This window comes from Peromyscus eremicus, chromosome 11 (genome assembly GCF_949786415.1).
Source record: "Peromyscus eremicus chromosome 11, PerEre_H2_v1, whole genome shotgun sequence".
Lineage (NCBI taxonomy): Eukaryota > Metazoa > Chordata > Mammalia > Rodentia > Cricetidae > Peromyscus > Peromyscus eremicus.
Window position 1 is genome coordinate 58,677,221 of NC_081427.1, and position 24,256 is coordinate 58,701,476.

At 45.5% G+C, this 24,256-nt stretch overlaps 1 protein-coding gene across 1 annotated transcript in view; it reads right to left on the reverse strand.

The window, feature by feature from the left end:
- Positions 1 to 24,256, reverse strand: part of Arsb (arylsulfatase B) — a 163,898-nt gene that overhangs the window by 110,423 nt on the left and 29,219 nt on the right. The window lies entirely within an intron of this gene.

The window sequence follows — 24,256 nt, forward strand, 5'->3', positions numbered from 1 at the left end:
CATCCGTAACTTCTTTCCCAGGGCATTCGATGCCCTCTTCTACCCTCCAAGGGTACCAAGCACACACGTGGTATATAGGTATAATATACGCAGGCAAAACTCTCTTATACTCACAAAATAATAAAGCAAATCTAAATAAATAAACGAGGTTTATTCAAAAGTCTGATCTGAAAATTAGAAAGTATTATTCAGCGGGGTTAAGTTACAATGAAGGGAGAGCCATGTCATTCAACCACCTAATGTAGTGGTGACCAAGACAGACAAGGTCCCCCTCCCAACAGGTGTTAAACAAGGAAAAGAAAGCAGGAACGGTGGAGAGCACTCCCGCTGTGGTGAGTGCTGTGGTCAAAACCAAGCCCAGTGATGTGGGTCAGCTTTGCAGAGTAGGGAGGGGACACATCACGTGACAAGCCACCACGGCAAGTTGCGAGTGCAGAGTTCCAGACAGGAAGGAGATCGAGTGGGCGGCATCAGATAATACATATATTATACCATAGTTGCTTTTAAATTGAAAACTGTGTAACTATACTCTGTTTTCTGTTGTCAAACCAAATAAGAACCACAACCTACCTCTACTTAGAGCTAAACGGCACCTCACAGTACAGCACAGAGACACTGTGGGCCAGAGTTGGGTCACCATTCTGCCCTTCTGTGATCTGTACCTCCCATCTACCTGATTTCACTGGAATTTGCTTGTGCATGTGACAGGACACACCCCGGAAGTCCTTGCTACAGACGCGGCTGTAGTTACAGGTGGCATATTAAACCACAAGTCTACAGAGAGTCAAAACTGGACACTTTCAAAGCAAAGCAGAGAGAAACAAACCAAAAGACACAACTCAAACTATTCACACACTTCCTCACGCTGGCCTGGCAGCATCCAGACACAGCCTCTTAACCCTTAATGCAATTAATTCAGAGTTCTGAGCTCTGGGTTCAACTCAAACGTAGAAACTAGACTTACTAGTAAATAGAAGCAATATCTTCAACATAGCAACTAAGCATTCTATATGTAACTTTGTAGTAGCAAGTTTACACATCAGCCACTAATGGTGTGATTAGATATGAAAACTACCGCCCTTAATACTCCCGTACATACAACCATGAGCTGTAGGAAGGGGATACACAATACAGCTTCCTACAATAGAGGTTCATTTTATGGACACTTTTGGGGGGGTGTGACCATTCAGTTTACTGCTCAAAGTTTCTAATTTGGTTTTAACGGCCTATCACATATTTAGGAAAATAAGCTTACTTTTAGAATATTTCAGATGTCTGAGATGTCACAGACAATGGTTTCCACACACTGTAGACTGTTCCCCCATTGCTTACACCACATAGCACATAGCAATCAGTCCTGTATTTTCTTTAGAGGAAAGACTCTAAATTTCATTACATACACACACACACACACACACACACACACTATGAAGAACTCTCAAACCAGTATGGGTTTCCCCATAAAGTTACATCATTTGTCACAGTCTTAAAAACTACAAAAGGTGTAGGAAACTAGAGCAAAGGATGAGAAAAAGACTGAGTATCTGGAGACCGTCACTTACGGTATGAAATTATAGTATAGTAAACAAGTATAACCTCAGGGGAAAGAAACCTTCCTTTTCCTTATATTTTCTTTTTTGAGATCCTGTCTCATGTATCCCAGGTTACCTTCAAACTCACTATGTATCTGAGGATGACCCTGAACTTCTGATCCTTCTGTCTTTACCTCCTGAGTGCTGGTGTTTGCCACCACATCCAGTTCATGCAGTGTTGGGGATCAAACCCAGGGCCCCGTGCATGATAGGCAAACACTACCAATGGACTCCCATCCCCCAGCTCCCTCCTTTCACCCTTTTCTTCCCTACCTCTCTCTTTCCTTTTTCTCCACCCCCCCCATCCCCCTATTTTGGAAACAAAGACTTTCTCTTAGCATAGGCTGGCCTGGAACACTCAATCCTCCTGCTTCAGCCTCCTGAGTGCTGGAATTATGAGTAAACACCTCAACACCTTTTCTTTTATGAAGATTTATTTTTACTTTTTTTAAATATGTGTGTGTGTGTGTGTGTGTGTGTGTGTGTGTGTGTGTAAGCATGCGTGCGTGCGTGCGTGCGTGCGTGTGTGTGCTCTGGATCACCTGAAGCTGGAGTTACCTGTGGTTGTGAGTCGGGTCCTCTGCAAGTTCGGCAGGCGATTCAAGGCCTTTCTCCGTGATAAGATTTTCTATGACATCAAAGCAGCCGTGATTTATTAAACAATTCTTTCTGAGACAATTTTAGACTCAAAGCAATTTTTTAAATCAAAAGGTCACTACCCAATAATTATCTAATTAGTGAATACATTTTTTCTCCACTCTAACAGTAATTAAAAATTACAACCGTAAAAGAGTGCTAATTGGGTTTTCATGGCAGTGTGAAGGGCCCAAGCATTTCTGTGTTCGCTCCCACTGTGGATGGTTATGCTAATTACTCCTTTCTCTTTTACATGACGGCGCCAATAGGAGATGTCTTGGTTCAATGGAGGCGGCGGAGGAGAAAGAGCAGAGAGTCAAGCAAGCTTCCGGATTTCCCACACACAGGAGATTTCCTACAGATAGCGTACGGTCCGATCTGAGACAGAAGCAACAAACCTCATGCTTTCATCCGGGAGAAAAAAATGGAGGTGAGGCAGGGATAGCAGAGTTCAGAGTATCCTTGCAGGAACGTCTAGAGCCATTTTATACACCAAGTCAATGTGACACCACCACTTATGCATCAGTAACCCTGCAACATCCCTGACCAGAAGAGGGTTCACAGTAAGTCAAGCTTCAGGACCTCACAGTCTTTGTCCCACTATATACCTGCCTGTAGACAAATATCTAAATGGTCTTATTAAATAAGAAACACAGAGCCAAATATAGGGGTGAAAGTCTTAGAGATCTAGGAAATAGTGCGAGCCACCAGCTAGCCTTAACTCACCATGCCGCCATAGCTTCCCAAGAGAGCTACTTCCTGTCTACCCAGGCTTTTATTGCCTTGCTGTTCTGCCTTCTCATTGGCTTTTAGCCCAGCTACCTCACTTCCTTGTCCCTGCCTTTCTATACAGACCTCCAGGTCTCTATGGTTGGTACTGGTATTAAAGGCATGTGTTATCACACTTGGCTGTTCCCTTGTGTGCCCTTGAACACACAGAGACCCTGCCTGCCACATGATCGGATTAAGGGCGTGTGCTACCACTGCCTGACTTTTGTGTTAATGGCTTGCTATAACCTCTGATCTTCAGGAAAGCTTTATTTATTAACACACAAATAAAATATCACCGCATTTCAGCACAAATAAAGTATCACCACATTCTAGCACAAATAAAATATCACCACACCTGCCCAATCCAAATGTCAGTGATTTGCAACATATTGATGCATCCCAGATATGGAGAGGCTGCCGTGGCTAGCAGCTAGGATAGACAAGCGTTTGGGAACACGTATGCACCACAAATGCTCTGCAGGTGTCAACCTGGTTTGTGTACTCTGCAGGGTAGCTGCATCGATGAAATGCATATAAACTAATTAGTGGAAGGCATAAGAGTTCCCTTGGCCCTAAAAGAGTTCTGTGTACCTTCTGGGGCCCAGAAATCAAGGATTTTCCAACAAGGTGGTCACAAAGTCCTCCTGCATCTAAACTCAGAGGTCCGGCTGGTTCAGTTGCTGCTGCGTGCCCATGTTCTGCCTGGAAAGCCCCAGTCCTAAGAGATTCTCAGTTGTGTTTTCCATATAAAAAGGCCAGCTCCATCATTTCCCAACTCTCACAGGGTAAGAGGAAAGAACAGGGCATAGGTGCCACCTCTCCCAGATGAATAATGGGAATGGGTAACAATCACATACTCTGGACAAGATAGAAGTGGGGGGTAGAGGGAATTCGGGTCTCAGAGCCATGGGCAGTGCCTGGGTGGGGCTGTGAGAACACTCAGAAGACACATGAGTGGAGGAGGCACGGCCCTCAGCCCTCGGACCTTCTCTTCCTTCATGTCAGAGATGTGACCCCAAGCACTGGCCCTGCCCTGCCCCTGCACCCCTCCTCCATGCAGGGCTCCTCACACACGGCCACTGCAGAAGTCCTTACTGAAGGGTCCTCAGGGTTCCCATCTCTGCATTTCTTCCCCCTTTCTTACCTTACCGTTCATCACACCTGCCTCTCCCTGAAGCACACGCCGTCAGATCCCCCCACTGACTCCGTCACTTGACTGCAGAGGTTTTACTTGTCTATACAACTTTGACCCTTGTCACTCCAACACTTTCTCCACTCTGCTCCAGTCACAATCCTTAAAAAAAGGAACACTACAATATATGTGTGTGTGCATGCATGCACACATATACAGTGTGAGCGTGTGTGTGTGTGTGTGTGTGTGTGTGTGTGTGTGTGTGCGCGCGCGCGCATACATGCCACAATGCATACGGTTCCAGGACCTGAGCTCAGATCATCATGTTTGGTGGCAAACGCCTTGACCTGCCAAGCCATCTTTCCAGCCCTCCCAACCCTTCATTTCAATATCGACACATCTTTCGAAAGATGATCTTTCAAAAAGCCTGGGTTCTACTGCCTCTCTTTTCTCCTTGGGTGATGTCGTCTTCCACCCTCCTATAACAATCCACTCCAGATAATTCTGAACTCCCCCCAGCCAACTTCCAGTAACTCATTCTCTGATAACCAGGGGCCATCTTCCCAGCTCAATTCCTGTAGAACTGGGTGTGGCCACTGAACACCTGAAATGTGGTGAACTGAATCGGAAGTGTGCTGTCGGTACAAAATGCATGTTTCAAAAGATGGCAAAATCCTCCTTGATAGCTTCTGATGCCAATTTCTTGTTGGCGTGGTAAGTGGTATTTTTGATATACTGAATAAGAAAATATATTGCTAAAATTAATTTCTCCTGGCTCTCTTGAGTTTTGTTTTTTTTTTTTTTTTTAAACTTGGCTATGTAAGACCGCAATTGTGGCTCACATTAATGATTTGCATTACATTTCCATTAGACAGTAATGGTCCAGGACTTCATCTTAATAACGCTTCAACCATGGGGGGAGGGGCGGTTTCAATCCTTTAATCACACCATCTTTTCACTGTACCTAACGGCCCTCCACCGAATCCTAGCTTCTTTCCGGCTCACGTTCCAGTGCCAGCCATCACCATGTCTTCTGTATATCACCTTGCCTCGCACTTCTCATTCTGTGGAGCAACAACCTCAGTCCCATGGGTACTGACATATGCACAAATCAAGTATTATTAGTATTTCTTTGGCCAAGTTTTGTCATCACTGGTTCTCTTCCTCCCGACAGCCCAGCTTGACAGCCAGCATGTCACCAGCAGGCGGTGGGATGAACGGTGTTTTTAGAGGACCGACTATTAGCCAAAGGCCAGAATGAAGTTCTGCCCCCTCATCTGTCTCCAGAATGAGGTTCTGCTCCCTCATCTGTCTCCAGAATGAAGTTCTGCTCCCTCATCTGTCTCCAGAATGAAGCTCTGCTCCCTCATCTGTCTCCAGAATGAAGTTCTGCTCCCACATCTGTCTCCAGAATGAAGTTCTGCTCCCACATCTGTCTCCAGAATGAAGTTCTGCTCCCTCATCTGTCTCCAGAATGAAGTTCTGCTCCCTCATCTGTCTCCAGAATGAGGTTCTGCTCCCTCATCTGTCTCCAGAATGAGGTTCTGCTCCCTCATCTGTCTCCAGAATGAGGTTCTGCTCCCTCATCTGTCTTCAGAATGAAGTTCTGCTCCCTCATCTGTCTCCAGCAAGTCGTCTGAGCCTGGAGAGTAACTTAACCTCTTTGGGGCTCAATTTCCGGTTCTATAAAACAAGGCTATTAACCTCCTAAGCTCCCCAACTTGGTGAAGATAGAGGAAACTAGTGTGAACATGGTTAAGAGAAAATGCTTTCGGGCACCAGTTCTCCTTGGGCCTAAAGCAGACCTGTGTGCACAGGTAGTTTGTTTTGGAAGCGATCCCAGAGAGTAGGAGTGAGCGGCCGGGAACAAACAGGGAAAAAGGAAAAAGCAGGACGAGAATGTGATGTCATCCTAGTTGGCCACTGCCATAGATGACCAACGTTCAGTCTCAGCATGACCCTTATGAAATCAGGACGGAATCCATCTCAGAAAGAAGCATTAACCGGCTGGTTCCTGATAAGTAAGGGTGCCCCATGGAGACTGGCTCCCTGCACATCTAGGTTACACGTGTTAAGTCCTCCAGTGTCACAGAACAGGTGGACTCAGAGCAAGGTCTGGGATGCCCAGTGAGAAGCTGACTAGACTGTTCACCAACCCACCACAGGAACAGCTGGAGCACAGGAACAGCTGGAGCACAGGAGCAGCTGGAGCAGGAGCGGGAGGTAGAGAACCCTGAGACAGTGGAGGCTCATGTGATGGGCATTGTCTTTCCAAGTGTGGCTCCAAAATGAAAGCCCGGAGTGACTGGATGCAATCGCTTTAAGCTATATGCCATTGTGCCAACAGGGAGAGTTAGCCATACCAAAGATTTGGCCCTGGTGTCACTGACAATACATTGTTTCTTGGTACTCAAAAGACAATGGAAAATCGAGTGCAGTGAGGTCGAGTCTGTCCAGGTGAGTGCACGGAAGAGTGAGGGCTTTTGCTTTGAATGCATGCTGCCATCTCTCAAGCCCATTTCTGTTTTTCACATGAGAAAGGAAGAACTAAGACTTAACATTCTGAGAAAGGCTTAACACCAGAAAGCTAACGTTGCATCGTTTTAAGAATCTCTGTAAATTTATTTAAATTTAATGCTGGTAATCAGGCCATCTGCCCCTGTCTGCCCAGCCATGCACAGCCGCAAGGCTGAGGCCTTCCACACACAGGTGCGGCTCCGAGTACCACAAGCACTCTTGTGGAGTCTACAATTTCCCCTCCTACCCTTACTCCCATCTCTCTTGCAGCAAAACCTTTACCCTACCTGCAATGGAACGTTTGTTTCCAGATAAGCTTTTCTGTGGCCTGAAAGGGGTTCCTGAAGCCTGGAGAGCCCTTATCAACCATGTCCTCCAGGGGGCGCTAGCCTCCATCCATGGAACAGTGGGATCCCCTACCTCAACCTGGACCTTTGGAACACAGACCTTTACACTAAGACACCCCACCCAGAGGTTACTGCTGCAGTGTCCTCTCTGGCCAGGCAAAAAGGCCAAAGCCCAGAAAGTAATGACCGCCATAACAGCTGCATTTGTGAATTCCGACTTTTTTCCAGGTGTTTTGCACGAATTCTTTCCTTGGATCCTCCCAGTAGCCATGGTAACCTTGAATACCATCTTGAAGATAAGAAAACTGATGTAGCAGGTCGTAGAATGAGGGTTTGAGCTCATGTCCCTCTGCGTCAAGAATCACTCCTGTCTCAGCAACTGTACTATGCTGTCTCTCAGCCTCATATCCTTGACTTGACTTGGACCTGGCTTCCCACCTTCTCCCCTTCCCCAGAATACCAAGAAGTCGAGTCTACTGTAAACAAGATTGTCCAGACCATGTAATACTGACTGGGCCTGGAGTCTTTCGGGGACATTGTATTGTTCTATCACTCATTTGGCCTGGGCAGTCTTCTTGGGTTAAGATGTAATAGAAATTCCTCGTGTTAGAACAAAGTCTGGGTTTTGGTGCCACATTCTCCGTGAAGAGCAACGTATATCCAAAGCCAAGAATAGAAAGCGAGGTTGGGCAGCTGAAGGGGGGCAGGTACTTCAGGGAATAAGATTGAGCCTGGCTGAGACAACAGCAGCAGGGGGGCTCTAAGAGCAAAATGCTGTCCTCAAACACGAACATGAAAACACCGTGCTTTTCCAAGTGTGTTTCTTTCTCCCCATACACTGTATTCATACATGGCAGAGAGAAACATCTACTGGCAATGATTTTGCGTGTGATGAAAGTATCCTCTCCAGACTCTATCCATTCCCCGCATCCTAAGTACTTAAGGAAACACCTTGGCAGACTGGTTGCAAGACTGTGAGGAAAAGGCTGTTTATGTCTGCTCTTTCCTGGATCTGCAGACATGGAACAACTTATTACCGTGACCCACGCTTGCTGATTTCTCATTTAGAGTGCTCTGCAGGATCCCCGGCCAATGGTCACACAGGCTGTCACCAACCCACGGGAACACAGTTTCTGCATTGGATGTAACAAGTGATCTTGCTGAGGCTTCATAATCAATTAATGTTCCAAGCCTTGCTAAGATAGCACCTAAGGGATGGCCATCTAGAGAAAAGTAGCTACATTAGCTCAGAGAAAATAAATGCTATCGCTTCTCAACTATATGCAGCAAAACAGGTGACTAAACTCTTCTAGCACGTGAGCTGACAGAGCAGTAAGAAGGACATAAGGGAAGTCCCATGGCTTCAGGGGCTTGTCCCCTGGAAAAGGCAGTGGGAACGACAAATTGTTTGGTTTTTATTCTGTTGGGGGTGTTGACCAAGACCAACAAATTATTTACCTCTTTTAATTTTTAGGTATTTTCTAAACGTCTATACTTGCTAAATAGCCAGTGCAGAAGCTGGGCAGTGGTGGCGCATGCCTTTAATCCCAGCACTCAGGAGGCAGAGGCAGGTGGATCTCTGTGAGTTCGAGGCCAGCCTGATCTACAGAGCAAGTTCCAGGACAGCCAGGGCTACACAGTGAAACCCTGTCTCGAAAGACCAAAAAAAAAAAAAAAAAAAAAAATGCCGAACTTACGGAAAATAAACCCATCTAGAAGTGATCCTTATCTTTTTAGTTTTGAGAATAGCATGCTGTATTGAGAACAAAAGACATTTCAGTTCTTACACAGCCATGCCAGACTATTGTACATTTGAATGAGAATGGCCACCCCGTAGCTTCCTATGTTTGGATACTTAGACCCAGTTGGTGGGACTGTTTGGGAAAGACTAGGAGTGTGGCCTTGTTAGAGGCAGGCTTTGAGGTTTCAAAGCATTCCTGCTATTCTAAGCATATTCCTTCCCCGTCCCACTCTTTCTCCTCTCCTCTGCCTCCTCCATCTCTGCCTCCTGCTTGCAGATTAAGATGTGAGCTCTCAGCTACTCTTGCCATCATGCCTTTGCTCCACCATCATGGACTCTAACCCTCTAAACCGTAAGCATAATTAAACGCTTTCTTTTCTTTTTTCTTTTTTTTTTTTTTGGTTGGGAGAATCTTGTAGCCTGATTGACTAGCAGCCAGTGTTCTTTATTATACAGAATTTAATAAGCAGGGATACATTCATGATTTTCCAAAACATACATCATATCATTTTTGTTTTGGGACATATGTTTCACTTCCTTTTGCTCATCTTTCAGTAACTGTTAATAAACTATGACAGAACAGAGTTATCATTTCTAATCACTTCCCCTCAAGTTTTGACATTATGAATAAATAGAGTTATCGTTTTTACTCATTAACCCCATAACTCAATTTTTAAGAATCTAGAGGCATATGGCAGCCTGTACTCATGCTGGTACCTTTGGTTGCTTCAATGACACTAGACCAAAACAAAATCTTCAAGCTACCCTGGGCATTTTACCATTTCCCAAGCAGTGTATCATTAACTGTTAATGGTCAGAGTGTCCAAGAAAAATCCTGAGGACAAAGCTGCTGCAATTATTATTATTTTTAATTAAATGCCAAATGTCATTTATTGAAGGAGGGAGGAGGTCTTAAATACAGGCTTACAGCACAATGGGAGAACCCGGAGGGCAGCAGTTCACTACCAATGCTTTACAATCTTGCATCTAAGCTGTTAACGCTCATTATGCAGGATACACAGACAAGGAACTTCCCTTAAGCGTTCGGGAGGGTGGAACCCAGCAGGGAATTAGCATAGGGAGGATATCAAGGTCAAGGTCAGCAAGCAAGGCAACAGTTACCCAAAATGGGGGCTAGGGACCTACAGGTCCCCCTTTTACTAATAAATGACCTTCTGACTTAGGTTGCGTGGGACGTCAGCAGGTCACCTTACCCGTCATGGACACGCCTGCCCAGGCCACACAGGCGCTCTGTATTAGGTTGGTGAGCGCCCCCCAGGTATTACCCATCTCTAAATACTCATTATCATACAGGCTCAATCGTGTGTGAGCTGCAGAGTTAACTGCTGCCAAAGATCTCAAAGTGGTGCTGGGCTTGCAATCTGTGTGTTCGACACAGAAAAGACCAAAAGAGGTCCTATCTACCCATAGCCAGTAGGCTAAAGGCAACTGAGCCATTCCCTTCCTTAACGAACCTTACTGCAAATTGGAGTCCTTGTAAGATGGTATCCTAAAGGCAAATGGAACTTGAGTTTATAAATTTATAATTTTTAAAGTCAATCAAAATGTATATAACTATTGAATTAAATTTATCATGCCCAATAGAACAAAAGATTAACTAACTGTGGTAGCTACTTTTGCTGTCAGGGTCTCCACTGTGCTAGCTGTAGTAAGCTATTATGAAATGGTAATCCCAGAAACAGTAGCAGCGGTGGCCGCCATTGCTATAATAGCAACAACAGCAGCAGCAATGTCAAATTCTCTTCTAGAGCATGTGGACATCCACTGGCATGGATACAACTCCAGTAACACGAATCGCCAAGGCCCATTTTTCTTGATCTCAGCACAACTTAAGCTGGCAGCTCTTCTGGAGAATCCAACCTCATGGCTACAGTTCCTAGGCTTACATTAATGCTTGCCAAAGCTGGCCATATTGGGCTCTTAATCCCCATTGGCATCAGAAGGGTAGAGTTTTTCATGAAGACCCAATAGGTCTCTGTCATGTTGGGCTTCAGCAGCAGCCACAGGGCGCATTCAGTGCTCAGGAATCCAAAGAGGAACCTCATTGTCCTGAGGAAAGACATAAACAGAACCCCGGGCCCACACCAACACTAGATCGAGTCTCCTCCAAGTGCTAGTAGAAAGATCCTTCCATCGCTCCAGAGGGTGATTTGCAACAGGAGACCTCCAGTGCTTATCTGCAGTGGATACTCCAGCAGAATCCACCGATAAAAAATTTAAAATATATAAAACAAGGGAAGAATAAAATGTGGAGAGGAATGATGAGTCCCTAGTTCCCCCTTTTTTTACTTTAGTAAAATGTTTGTTTTTTTGTTTTTGTTTTTTTTTAATAGTTCAAATTTTTCTTTTATAAGTTGTCTTGGTCGTGGTGTTTTATCACACCAATAGAAACCTGAACTAAGACATCCATGAATATAATAGCTAGAATAGAAAGCCACTTAAAATTTCAAACCATTTCTGCCACTGGTCCCTTGGGTTTTTCAATAACCTCACTACAATTGTTATTTTTATTTACAAAAGAAATAGTTATTTTTAATACACCCCAGAGGAAAAAAAATGTTGCAGTGTATAAGAGGTACATGGTATTGACTCTGAAATGTTCCGAATATGCTCATGTGTTGAATACTTGGTCTGTAGCTGGTAGCATTATGTGGGGAAGCTGTGGAGCCTTCAGGAGGTGAGGCCTGGCTTGCAGCAGTCTGCTGATGGAGGCTGGCCTCTGAAGGTGGCATCTGCCTCTGCCTCATGTCTGAGTCTCTGCTTCCCATTGATGTGATGGGGCCAGCATCAGCTACACACTTCTATCACCATGAACCACTCCACTGTGTTTTCCCCGCTACAACTCACTACTGCCCAAATAAATCTGTCCTCCACTGCATCATTTTTCCAGATGCTGTAGTCACAACTATGAAAAGTGAACTGATACAGCACAAGTATGGAGTACTAGACTAATGTTCTTCAATTCCCTTGCTTCATAACATGCTTTCTTTCACATCTTTTTTTTTTTTCCCCCCAAGACAGGGTTTCTCTGTGTAGCTTTGCGCCTTTCTTGGATCTCGCTCTGTAGACCAGGCTGGCCCCGAACTCACAAAGATCCACCTGCCTCTGCCTCCCAAGTGCTGGGATTAAAGGTGTGCACCGCCCGGCTATTTCTTTCACATCTTAATCATTAGCACCAACACAGTTTGAAAGTGCTCTCAAGGTCAGAGCATCCCTGTTCAGAAATCTCCTCTCTCCAAGGCTGCAAAGTAAAACCTATCTGAGAGGAGGTGGAGGTGGGGGGGGGTGGGGGGAGGAAAAAGGAAGGAAGGAAAGAGTAGAAATCCGAATTCTTACATTTCTATAAAATTGCATTCTCTTCCATGATGTACCTGTGTTTTAACATAAAAATGTTGAAAACTACTCAACTGTTAACCTATTACTTTTCCTCCTTACGCATTTAAACAAGATGCAGAGCCCTGGGAGACGTGCCCTGTCCTCTGCGGAGTAGAGTGTTGCTGAAAAGATGGACTGGCTCAGTCACCATGCCAAAACCACTTTGCTTCCCTCTTCCTGTGGCCCTGCGTGTGCACAAAGCCATGCCCCAAATGTCCTCTCCTCCTTTTCCTTGGCCTCCCTACATCTTAGTGATTGTGAGAACAGCTTAATTAAGATCCCATCTCCTCCCGGTAAGCCAGCCTGACGGCCAGTCTCTTTCCCAAACCTCATCATTCCCACCTGCCTCTTGTCCTGGAAATTTCAAGTATACTGCCCAACATTCCTGAGTTCTTTAGGAAGCACTATGCTAGCAATAAGGGAAACATTTTGTGTGCCCATTCACATTCCTTTTAGATCTTTTTGGAGACAAGTTCATAGCCTCAGACACAGAAAAGGTTTATTACTGAGGACAGGAGTAATGCTTATGCCTCAGACCACCCCTGTGTCAGATAAGCTAAGAGACCATAGCTCACTTAATGACAGATCTCAGAACCAGTTCCTTGTCTAAATTAAAATTACAGAGCCATGCCTGTTGACTACAAATTCTTATTACCAAAAGGGTAACCTCCCCTAGTAACAGCCTGATGACACTCTCCACAGAAACCAATCAGGCCACTCCCTTCAAGGACACAGAGATGTGATGTATACTACACATACTGTGCATACAGAGCACTTTGGGGGCTGGACCCCACCATCCAGCCTACTCCATCACCTCTGGACTTAAAAAAGACCTTTGAACATAAAGTGAAACCAACATGAAATTTTAAAATGACATCACATGGCCACCACCAATCTCAGAAACGTGGTGCTCCACTCTCCACATCCCACTTCATTTATGATTTCACAGATTGCGTGCGTGTCTGAATATGTGATAAGATCATAGGCTGAACTGACAACGGATAGAGATTGAAGGTGTCTGGCAAGTTCCACAGCACTGACATTACTTTCAAGGTTTGTTAAATTTTAGAAACAATTCTTTAAAAACAAAAATCCTACATAAATAAGGTAGGAAGTAATTTATGGATAGGGAGGGAAGGAAGAAGGAAGCAAGCAAAGAAGGAAATTCTGCTTTAAAATGTTTTCATTTTCATTATTGTTTTAGATTGATTTATGTGTGTGTTTTGCCTGTGTACCATGTGCATGCCTGGTGCCTGAGACGGTCAGAAGAGGGCACTGGATCTCCTGGATCTGGAGTTAGTGGACAGTCATGAGTCATCACGTAGGTGCTGAGAACTGAACCTGAGTCCTTTATAAGAGCAGCCAGTGCTATTGACCACTGAGCCATCTCTCCAGCCCTGAGTGCCCATGCTCAAACAAAACTACAAACAAGATCACAGAGATTACAGTTGCTTAAGAGTGAAAACCACCGGGAAAGAATAAATCTGCAGTGCCAATAATCCCCGAAACATTTTCTCATTAAGAAAACATGAGAAAAGAGTCCTTCGAGGTTAGGGTTGCTCTGTAGGAGGGAACAAAGCCTGGGAGGCAGAATTTTTATGTTCAGCATTTTGTTGCTGCTCCAAGCCAACTGCCAAAGTCAGCAAGAGAAGTAACTGGGGATCCCTTCAGATGCATTCCTGTTATTGTTTTAGGCCTGGTGGGGGGATCTGATGCTTCTGAAAGCAGAGGATGGGCAAAGCCTAGCACAGCAGGGCGGCCCCCAGCCAAGAGCCTCGCCTCGGCACCAGTTCCCAGGCCCTCTCCTCAGGGAAGAGGCAGCTGATAATCTGCAGGAGGAAGGGGACTGTGGACTTTTCTCAGCAGTCTCAGAGCTCGTTAGACAGCCACGGTGGCCTCTGCAAACCCCACGGAGGAGAGGAATCCAGGACACACTCGCCACTAGCTAGCCCCGGAACTCTGTTGTCTTCCGGAGCAAATGCTTTATGATATAGACATACACAGCACCTACCACTGCCCTCAGGGAGAATCCCACACATGCACAGAGTCAAATGGGGGGAAAAACAACCGTTTGGGTGCTTTAGTAGCTAAAATTTAGCCGATCTCAGTTTTCTTCCTTAAAAAAATAAATAAAATAACAGCAGCAGCAACAACAACAAAAATATAGAGGAAATACATTTCCATTTTATATTGTGGAGGAGATGAAGGTAAATAATATGGGGCATTTTGTCATTCAAATGTCAGTTCCTGTTCCCCCTTGAGACTTAAATGTGTGCCCTTTACCTACTATTAATGTGTCTGTTTAAAGATTCCAGACCCAGGGCACCTGCGACCCATCCACTTTCTGCAGACTCATAAAATAGTATCTCCAGGGTGTTTAGCCCTTTCTTCCTCTGGCTGCTTACACTGGGCTCTACACTGCTCATGGGCATTTCCATCAGGAGATGAAAACTGGAGGGGGGAGGGGGAGTGAGGGGGGAGGGGGGTAAGGAAGGTTGGCGGAGAACAACCAGCTTTTCCGTTTTACCACTGATTGGCAGGTAGAATAGAAGTTTGAAAGAGTGATGGGATTCTGCTGTTTTCAAGCCAAAGGTAAATGCATGTTTTTTTGTTTGTTGGTTTTTGTTTTTGTTTTTTTTGAATGCCAATCCTCACCCAGTTCTTAAAGGTGGCTACCTACAGGTTACAAAGACATTTTGGCCAAAAGCCGAGGAGCCGTCACATAGTTCTTGGTTTCAGATCGAGTTCGTTCGGCAAGGCCTGTTCTCAGAGCGCATCCATTTCCAAGTGACTGAAGCTGCACTCTAGTACCCACGACCGACATTAAAATCTCTACGTCATTATCCCATGATCTCTGCGTCATTACCACATGGACGAACCCTACAGTGCAGGGGGGGTAAGAGCCTAGGGTTGGGAGTAAAGATGGAGCCAAATGTCTATTTCAACACGCATCGCTCAGCCTGCCTAGGTCTGTTTTTTCAATAATCAGGGTGGACTGGAACTCCCCTAGAACCTTCCCCAGCTCTAAACTTCCGGAAGCCCGCCCACCCATGCATCCAGGCATGCCTTGTTTAGCTCCTATGCACTGAGCCGACCTGCCTGCTCCTTCCTATCATAGCCCACCGACATACAGGCTTGTCAAACAACCTGGACCGGGTTCCACCTTCCACTTAGGAAGTGTTGCATGACTCTGCGGATTATAAAGTACCTGCTCCAGGAAGGAGGGACACTGGCAGCACCTCCTGATTGGCTGACACATGTGCAGTCTGTGATGCTGTTCTACAGTGAGGCTCACCTCGTTGTATGGCTGTTATTTTTGGTCATCCCGGTTACCGTCTCTACGAGACCTCTAGGGCTGACCCCTTTCTTTACCCTCCTCTGCCTTTCACATCTAGACATTCTTCCAGGTCCCATCTTTCTGTGAATTGACCCCAGACTATTCCCACTGGCATTTTTCCTTCTCAGCTTAAAACCAAGTTTTCTATAGCACATACTAACACTGTTGGGGTCACACGATTTAGAACTTGGTTGTAAAACATCTTCTACTACTAGGGGCTTAAGAAACAGCTCAGTGGTTAAGATCATTGGCTGCTTTTCCAGAGAACCCTGGTTCAGTTCCCCGCACTCACATGGCACATTATTACCATCTATGATTCCAGTTCCCAGGGATCACATACCCTAGTCTGGCTTGTAGGCAATAGGTATGGTGCAAGACACGCAGGCAGGCAAAAGAGCCATACAATAGAATAAATTTTCAATTAAGAAGTCGTACACTACTAGCAGGTTGGGTCAGATGGCTTGTCTGACATGGGTAAGAGTGGGAGTCCTTGAGAGCAGAACTCAGAACTTTTCAGTATGTGTAATCACCGAGGTCAGCACATGACTCCTTCTATGGAAGATAAGGTGGAAATGAGACTTCAGAGGACCGGCAGAATGCTATGATTTAAAGTGGCATGGCGGAGCTGACGAGGAATGGAGTTTCCATTCTCAGCCTGGAATCACACCTCTGGGGAGCGTCAACCAGTGTGCTTTCAGAAAGGTTTAGCTGAGAAAGGAAGACACTCAGAATGGAGGGAACACACCGGTGGGCTGGGGTCCTGGGCTGGCAGGTAGACAAACACAGACTTAGCTCCAGCTGCCATTCTCTCATCCCAGGGGTTCCTCGAGGCTGCGGTTCACCAGCACCTTCTCCAACTAGCTCCTCATTTTACTGCATTCCTCCCTAGTCTACAGAATCCTGACATCGGAATAACCCTGCAAGATGGCCTTGTCCAAGTAACACATTCGATGACATTTCTTTGCGGGGTTGACAGGTATGTTAACGATTAGCCCTTTTGATAGGTTTGATACTTGAAACACCTGAGGCTGCTGGAGGAGACAGCAGATGTGAACACACTAGACTCCTGTAAACAGGCAAGGAGCAGCTTGTGGCTGTTGGCTTTACTTCAGCCCCTCCCTCTTATACCTGTGATTTCTAGGTGCTTTTCTCTCTATATATATTCCACCCTCATCTTGATTCAACCTCCCATAAAGCTTGTGCAGTGAAACACCCCCACGCCTCAGAGGGAACTTGAGCTCCAGAGAGTTCTGAGAGGAGTGAGAAAGGGAGCCATCTTCAACATGACCTTTAAAACGGAACACAAAGGGAAAAGGAGAAAATAACTCCAAATGATTGGAAAGCTTCCTGCAATTTAGTCAATAAACATGCTCAGTTCAATATGACCGTCCATTAATTATAAACTCAGAGAAAGGCCACGATGCTACATGCTCACAGAAGCGTGAAAATGTTGATTGCTTCATGTTTCACCTGCTGGAAATTCAAAATACCAACAATATGATATTCCTGCACCTATTAAGTAATAAAATAAAACGCTGACAGTCTAGAAACATAAGGACTGAGAGGTGTCCTTTCCTTAGACGTGGACTGAGCACTCAGAGGCCCGTCACAGAGACACTAAAAACAAGACTGGTCTAGAGCCCCCAAGTACACTGGTTATTATTGTCACTCGGTGAAGTTATCAGTAAATTAACACCCCTTATGAAGAAAAGTTTCAAGTGACCCAGCATGTTCTTCGTGCAGACATTAATATGCAAAGTCTCCAGAGGTGACATGATCACCAGCTGCTTAAGGACAGGTCAACGTTGTCTCAGTTTGAATCCACGTACGGTTACTTTCCTCTTTGACAGACGTGTGTTAAATGCATACGCCACTGCCAGGTGAGCGCTGGCGTGATGGGCAACCTGCTTTGCTCATTAAACAGCTCTCAGCTCCGTCAGACACGCTCTCAAAGGTCCGGAGAGCCCAGCCAGGCCTCTCAGCGGGCAGTCAGGCAGCTTGCTCCCAGCACAGGTTTCTACAATATTTCACAAGTCTGCCAACTGCACAAGCATCCTTAAAGCAAGGCAGCAGCTCTCTGTTGCCAGCTACCTATTTTGAAGAGAATTCTCATAAAATGCAAAGGGGACTTTGGAGTTAGAGGAATTAGTTGCGATTCTTTTCACTCTCGGTTGGAAATAATCAATTACACGTAATTTTGTGACCGCTCAAGTGATAAGTGCTAAAACTTTATATTCTACAATAACTTGCTCTGAACGGGTTCTGGTGGTCTTAGGGTGACACTGACATCATGGACAGGACCCCTCTGCACTGTGCAGGGCTGGCTCAGTGAACGGCAACCTCACTGTAACCAGAGCAGCAGCCACGCCTGCTTCACACGTTCCCAGTTCCCCCAGTCTACAGCCCAAGGGCACGACGAATCCGTGGTCTGTGAACCTCCTGCCACGTAGATTACACATGCACTCTGGCCAGAGTCTGCACCCTTTGCAGCTCTCTGCAAACGCACCCCAATCTCTCTCAAGACTGGCCCCGCACTAGAGACCACAGGCTAGCAAGCTATCAACATTGCTAGGGATAAAAATGCTCAGAGCAGGAGTTCTTGGCCCAAATTCTCCTAGTTCTTAAATCTCCTCTTGCAGCTCCACCCCCCACCCCCCATTTTTGTCCTCTCATCCTTCTTTCTTGTCAGAGCCTCCTAAAAACCCTGCCTGCTTTAGTGTGCCTCCACACACAGAGTTGACAGGGAGATCTGATCCTGCTAAACACGCACCATTATCTCCCCAGTGCTAGCAGAGGCTGAGTAAATGAACAAATGGTCATTGAACAGAAGGGGAAACTGAGCCAGAATCAACAAAACTCATTAGCAGGAAAGCTGGACTCGAACTCTGATGATGTGCTATCACAGAAGGATAAGAGGGTTGCTGTTATGTAAAAACACAATGGTACATGAGCAACGAGACAAGCAGTATTTGCTTGTGGTAAAATTAATCCCAGACACAGAAAGAATAGCACGAGATGGAGCTGTAGCTGGTGGTAAAACTTGTGATTTAATTCCTAACACAGGGGTAGGGGGAGTCCTAACCAAGTCCATAACAGAATGACATTAATCAATCAATTCTAATTTATATCAGTAGCGGCATGAAGAATAATTTTAAGCTTGTCCTCCTTAGCTTTAATGAAGAACCTAGAAATGAGTACATTTTCTTTCCCTTTAAAATACATTTGTTTCTTTTTATCTCATGTATATGGACTTTTGCCTGAATGCATGTTTGCACCATGTGAGTACACTGCCCTCAGAACCAGAAGAGGGCATCGGATCCTTTTGACCTGGAGTTACCGATGGCTGTGAGCTGCCATGGGGTCCTGGGAGTAGACCCTCAGTCCTCTGAAGAGCAGCCAATGCTCTGACCACTGAGCCATCTCTCCAGCCCTACTACTTCTTCAACTGAAAGGTACCTGGGAGAAGCTGAACGCCATGCTCAGTTGGTTTCTGGCAGATACACACACATATGATTAATGAAACTATTAGCAAATATTCCCTGTCTTGTTTCTTTTTACACAGCAATCTCTAATCCTTCTCTGGTAGCATGTGATCAGAGTACATATTTCTCCTAGGGTGGAGGATATGTCTGTGTGTATACACTACATCCATTCCTAGCAAGGTAAATTCCTAGGATCTGAGAGAGTTACCTCCAGCTCAGAGGTTATCAAATTCTACTTACAAAATAATTGTGTGAAGTGTTACAAATTCCAAAGCCCCTAATCTCGGGGTTTAGAGTCAGTACATCTGCGGGAAAGCACAAGAAAATGAACCTTAAAAATCGAGGTGAGGGCCAGTGAGAGGGCTCAGTAGGTAAAGGTGATTACTGCCAAACCTGACATCCTGAGTTCAATCCCCAGAACCTACAATGTAGGGAGAGAACCGACACCTTCAAGTTGTTCTCTGACTTCCACACATAAGCTGTGGAATGCATGTGCACACACACACACAAATAAATAAAAAGGCAGTAACATTTTTTAAATTGGGTGAAAGTCACATGACATAAAGTTAGCTACTTTAAAGTGCTGTACTCAGTGGCATTTAGTAGCTGCACAGTGTTGTGCATCTAACACCTCAGGAACTCAGGGATAACAAGTGCCGTGAAAGTCTTAAGACCATGCACTGAGAAAGGTCACCTCAGACACTCAGAAGAGTGTGACAGAGGAGGAGACACCCTGTGGAGCTCTCAGACTATAAAGGGAACTTTAAAAAGAAAGCTAGCAGCCTGGGGCAGCCTAACCTAGAGCCTGCCTCTCTCTGCCATAGAGCACAGGCTGGATACCAGGAAGCTGGTGCATTTCGTGCTCTCCCTCTACTAACACATTCAACGCTCACCAGTCTGGATCCACAAACACAAGCACTTACAAGGAAGAGGAGCGCTACGGAGCGAGAGAATCGGGAAAGGTGAACCACACGGTTTCAGTGCAGGCCCTCTCTCCTGGGGCGTAACCACACTGTCGTGCTCATTATTAAACGCGACTTCAGGAAATAAAGTGTCCAGAGTCACAGAAAACCCTCTGGAGAAAGAAATGAAAATTACTTCTCGTTAGAGTCAGAGCCTGAGTGGAACTACGTGAGACGAGCTATGCTGGAAAGAGCTGGTACAGACATGTACAAGATACCACTGTTTCTTCTGCAGGGACTCCGGGTCTAGCTCAGTGGTTCCCAACCTGTGGGCTACAACTCCCCTCCCCCAACGACCATCGGAGAACATGGACGTTTACATTACGATTCACAACAGTAGCGACATTACAGTTATGAAGCGGCAAGAAAATAATTTTATGGTTGGGGGTCACCACAGCATGAGGAGCTGTATTAAAGGGTCGCAGCGTTAGGAAGGTTGAGAGCCACTGATATAGCTGATCAAGAACTGACTCCCACTCCCCAAGTTTGGCAACTAGAAGGATGAGCCGTGGTGATGGGAGCCCAGGCTAAAATCTTGTCCTTTTGACTGCGGCTAGCACTGCTTCTTTTAGCCAATACCTAGCCAAAAACAAACAGAGGAAGATGGGAACTAATCGTGACTCAGGATAGGACAAAAGAAAACAGTTTCTAATGCTAGAATCTTGAAACAGTTTCACAAAGTTTAAGGCCAGAGATGCTGGGCTGAGGAAAACAGGGCTAACCTGAGCTACCTGGTCTCTGGACACGAGCCATGCCACCTACCTGAATGGAGGCAGGAGAAAGCCTAGGAGTGTTGTTTTGTACACAACCAAAGAATTATTACCTCTTTCCCCTTCTATATATAGTTGAGAGGTCTCATCACTGCTAGAAGACGGGACGGGAGGGAGGAAGGAAGGGTCTCCTGGCAATTTCCAAAAGTAAAACATTAACAGGATGGAGTTGAGGGGGTCAGGTCGAGGTGACCTGGGCTGGTCAAAGAACCCATGGCCAGAAGGGAAGGAAACAAAACTACTCGAATGACTTCTGCAGGGTGGAATGCACTTCGCTCCTGAAGGCCTGGGAACTCAGTGTGCTGTGTCTATCAACCTGACCCCAAGCACAGATGTGGGACAGAATCAGCCAGGGGACAGAGAGACGGCCACGTGTGCTGTGCACATGGACTCTACATCACTTACATTCAGAGAAAGCCAGCGGTGATTCGGCATAAAATGAAGATTTTAAAGTTCTCCTCAGAAAGATTTGGGGAGAGGCTGGCTTTTGGGAACAGCCGCTCAGAAAGCCGAGAGGGAGGTCAAAGACAAGGAGATGAGCTAGAAGGGCAAGTGACTGCTAATCAGATGTTGACTCCACTAGACCTGAATTTGAATTCTGGCTCTCTCTCGTGTTTGACATGTGACTCATCTCTCAGCTTCCTGAAGTTGGGGTTCTTTCTTTAAAATGGAACAGGAACTAGCTCACAAAGGAACCTTGAGCTGTCCTGCTTACACCATGAGCAAGTGCAGGGTAAGTGGAGGCGATCACTGGGGCGGGGCGGGGGGGGGGGGGGGGCTGAGCACATGCACAGTCAGGGACTTGAAACTCCGCGGAGAAGGGCACAGACCGAGCAAAGGAAGGAAGGACTGCAAAAATATCAAAAACACAGTCACAATCTGCACCTCGGACACGGACGGCAGAACTCTCCAGCCGGTGACAGGGGAGCGAGGGGGACTGAGGGGGTGGGGGTGGGACACAGAAACACTGGAGCGAGGGAGAAGGGGGGGCAGGCGGACAGAATGACAAAAAGGGATAAGAAAAGAAGCTGGCCAGCAATTCAACCTATTAAAGTTTGGGTCCCCCCCCCCCCATCCCAATCCCCACCAGCAAATCAAGCTGACCAAAGTCAGCAAGCTCAGACACAGGCCGAGAAAACTTCCCGGGATGGAGAATCATCTGGAGGAACAGTCAAGGCAGTCACTGTTATCTCAGGCAAAACTAACTTGAAAACATTTGAAGACTCACATCTAGACATAAGGAAGGAAAAAATTTAAACTATGGCGATAACTTTTAAAATGCCTCCAATGAAGGCTCCAGGGACCGCCTATCACTCCAGATCATAGAGAGAGATGGGGAAAATATCCTAATCACTGTATCACGTGAATTCAACCAAGACAGCAAAGCCTGCCAGGGAAGAAGGAAACCAACCCCACTCTTGCTTGTGAATTGATGTGAAAATCCTAACTAAAACTCCACTGAATCAAATTTAGGAGCATTATTAAAATGCATAGGCATAAGCATTGGGCCCCCAACAAAGCAAAGATGACCTAGGATTAATACATCTGTTAAGACACCATCATACTGGGTTATGACAGCCTATTATAAGGTGCAGTTTTTCAAAGTAAAGCTTCAAATATTATTTTTGCTAAATTGAATAAAATGTTCAGATGTTTATAAAATGATGAACTCTATTTTAAAATACACACACATATCTGAAATCGTGACACAAAACATTCATTTTCAAATATTTTTTCATTCTCATATATCACGAAAAAAAATTTATCCCATTTCTTCCCAGACATCCTCGACGCCAATCTCTCTACTCGTATGAGAGTCACTTTGAGATATTTAAGTTTCCAGAGTGAACATCTTCACTGCTGAGCCCTCTTTAGCTCATGAGTAACACATTAATCCATATTCAGGAAATCACTGTCCAGAAACTGTGTAATCATGATCTCTGCAACAAAGGCTTGAGTTTTTTAACTTACAGGCTCCAATTTTTGCGGTTATGAGGTGATTTCCAAGGAATAATTGCTAAATCGGTGTTAAGCATCCTGGTCTCCTTTTCAAAGTGTTTCTAGAGACTCCATAGGCCTTCAACACCAGACTGATCAAAAATGTTATACAAGGGTTTTTTAAATGAAGTAAACTGAGGTTGACTCCCAGATTATAAGAGACCCTGTAAAGGATCATGTCTTCCTTCCTTTCTTCCTTTTTTTGTGAAAAAAAATTATCTTACATTCAACCCTATCAGTACAGGGAACACTTAGAAAATTATAGTCTTTAGATGGCACTAAACCTGTGGCTGCTTTATGACACCAGCTGCTCACGCAGACACTACCGACCCACCGTGCCCTGCCTGGATCCTTAGCTGCTCATCACTGCAGCCCATCATGGAAGCTGCTCTGCTGTGTCAGGAGTTGGAAGAGAACACAAGCACTAACAACTCACCAGGGACGTGATCAACTCACGATCACACACAATCCCAGCACCAAAGAGGCTGAGGCAGGAGGACTGAGAATTCAGGCCAGCGTGGCTATATGGTAACCAGATCTTGTCTCAGATAAACAAAGATTGCCATCTGTGAGGCCAGAAAATGCCACAGAGCCTGAAGCAGAAAGCCAGACATGCCCAGATGTGGCTGTGTAACCGGGGGCTAAGTATTAACTTCTCTGGGTCTAGTTCTCACAGCCGCAAGACGGGGGGAACGGTCCTCAGGGAGTGAATTACTGTGGGGGTTAAACTAAACACATGAGGCTCTTAAAACTGTCCTATATTGTAGTGATTGAAATCAATTCAATGCCAAGTTTAGGAAAGACTGATAAGCAAATTTTTCAGACAGTAAAAGAAATGTAAAGAAATCAGAACAAGAAACGAAGACCGTCAGAAGACTGATCAAGTAAGCAAATATCAGACGTTCTGCAAAGTGGGGAAGAGGGGTGGGTGGATGTCTAGCAATCCCAAAATCAGCAATATGAGAAAAGAACATGCTGCCTGAGTGTTCAGGACAAGGAACAAGCAAAGATCTCTCTGCCAAGTCCCGTTGGAGTGAAATTCAAGAAACCCGTTTCTGGTGGAGGAAAGGAATCACGACCCTAAGAGATTTCTACTCAAAGTCCCGGACTCCATGAAAACCGTCTTAGTCTTCTTGGGGGCTGAGATTCTACTTCTCTTTCCCCCTTTTCTCTGCTTACTTTCCCTGCAATGAATGTGTGACTTTCATTATCAGAAAACTATTTTAATACAAAAATACCTTATACTTGGAAACTCTAGCTGAAGCTTAATCGGCTCCTTTTCTAATCTGTCTTACAGTGTCACAGCCCATCTCTGCCCAGACACAGGGACCTTCAGTTAGCAACAGTGGTAGTCAGAGAAGATGGCTGGGCTGGCAAGGCACTCTGGGGACCTGCCATCCTGACGCCCTGTGGATGTGTGGAACCTGCTAACTCAGTCAGTCAGTGAGTGCTGGTCTTCAAGTACACACCCAGTGTATTTTGAAATACAAACAAAAGGAGGAAAGATATGTAATTCCATTTCCTTATTCGAACTGCGACTGTGGTTCCACTATTGCAGTTAGCATTTGTTTTCAT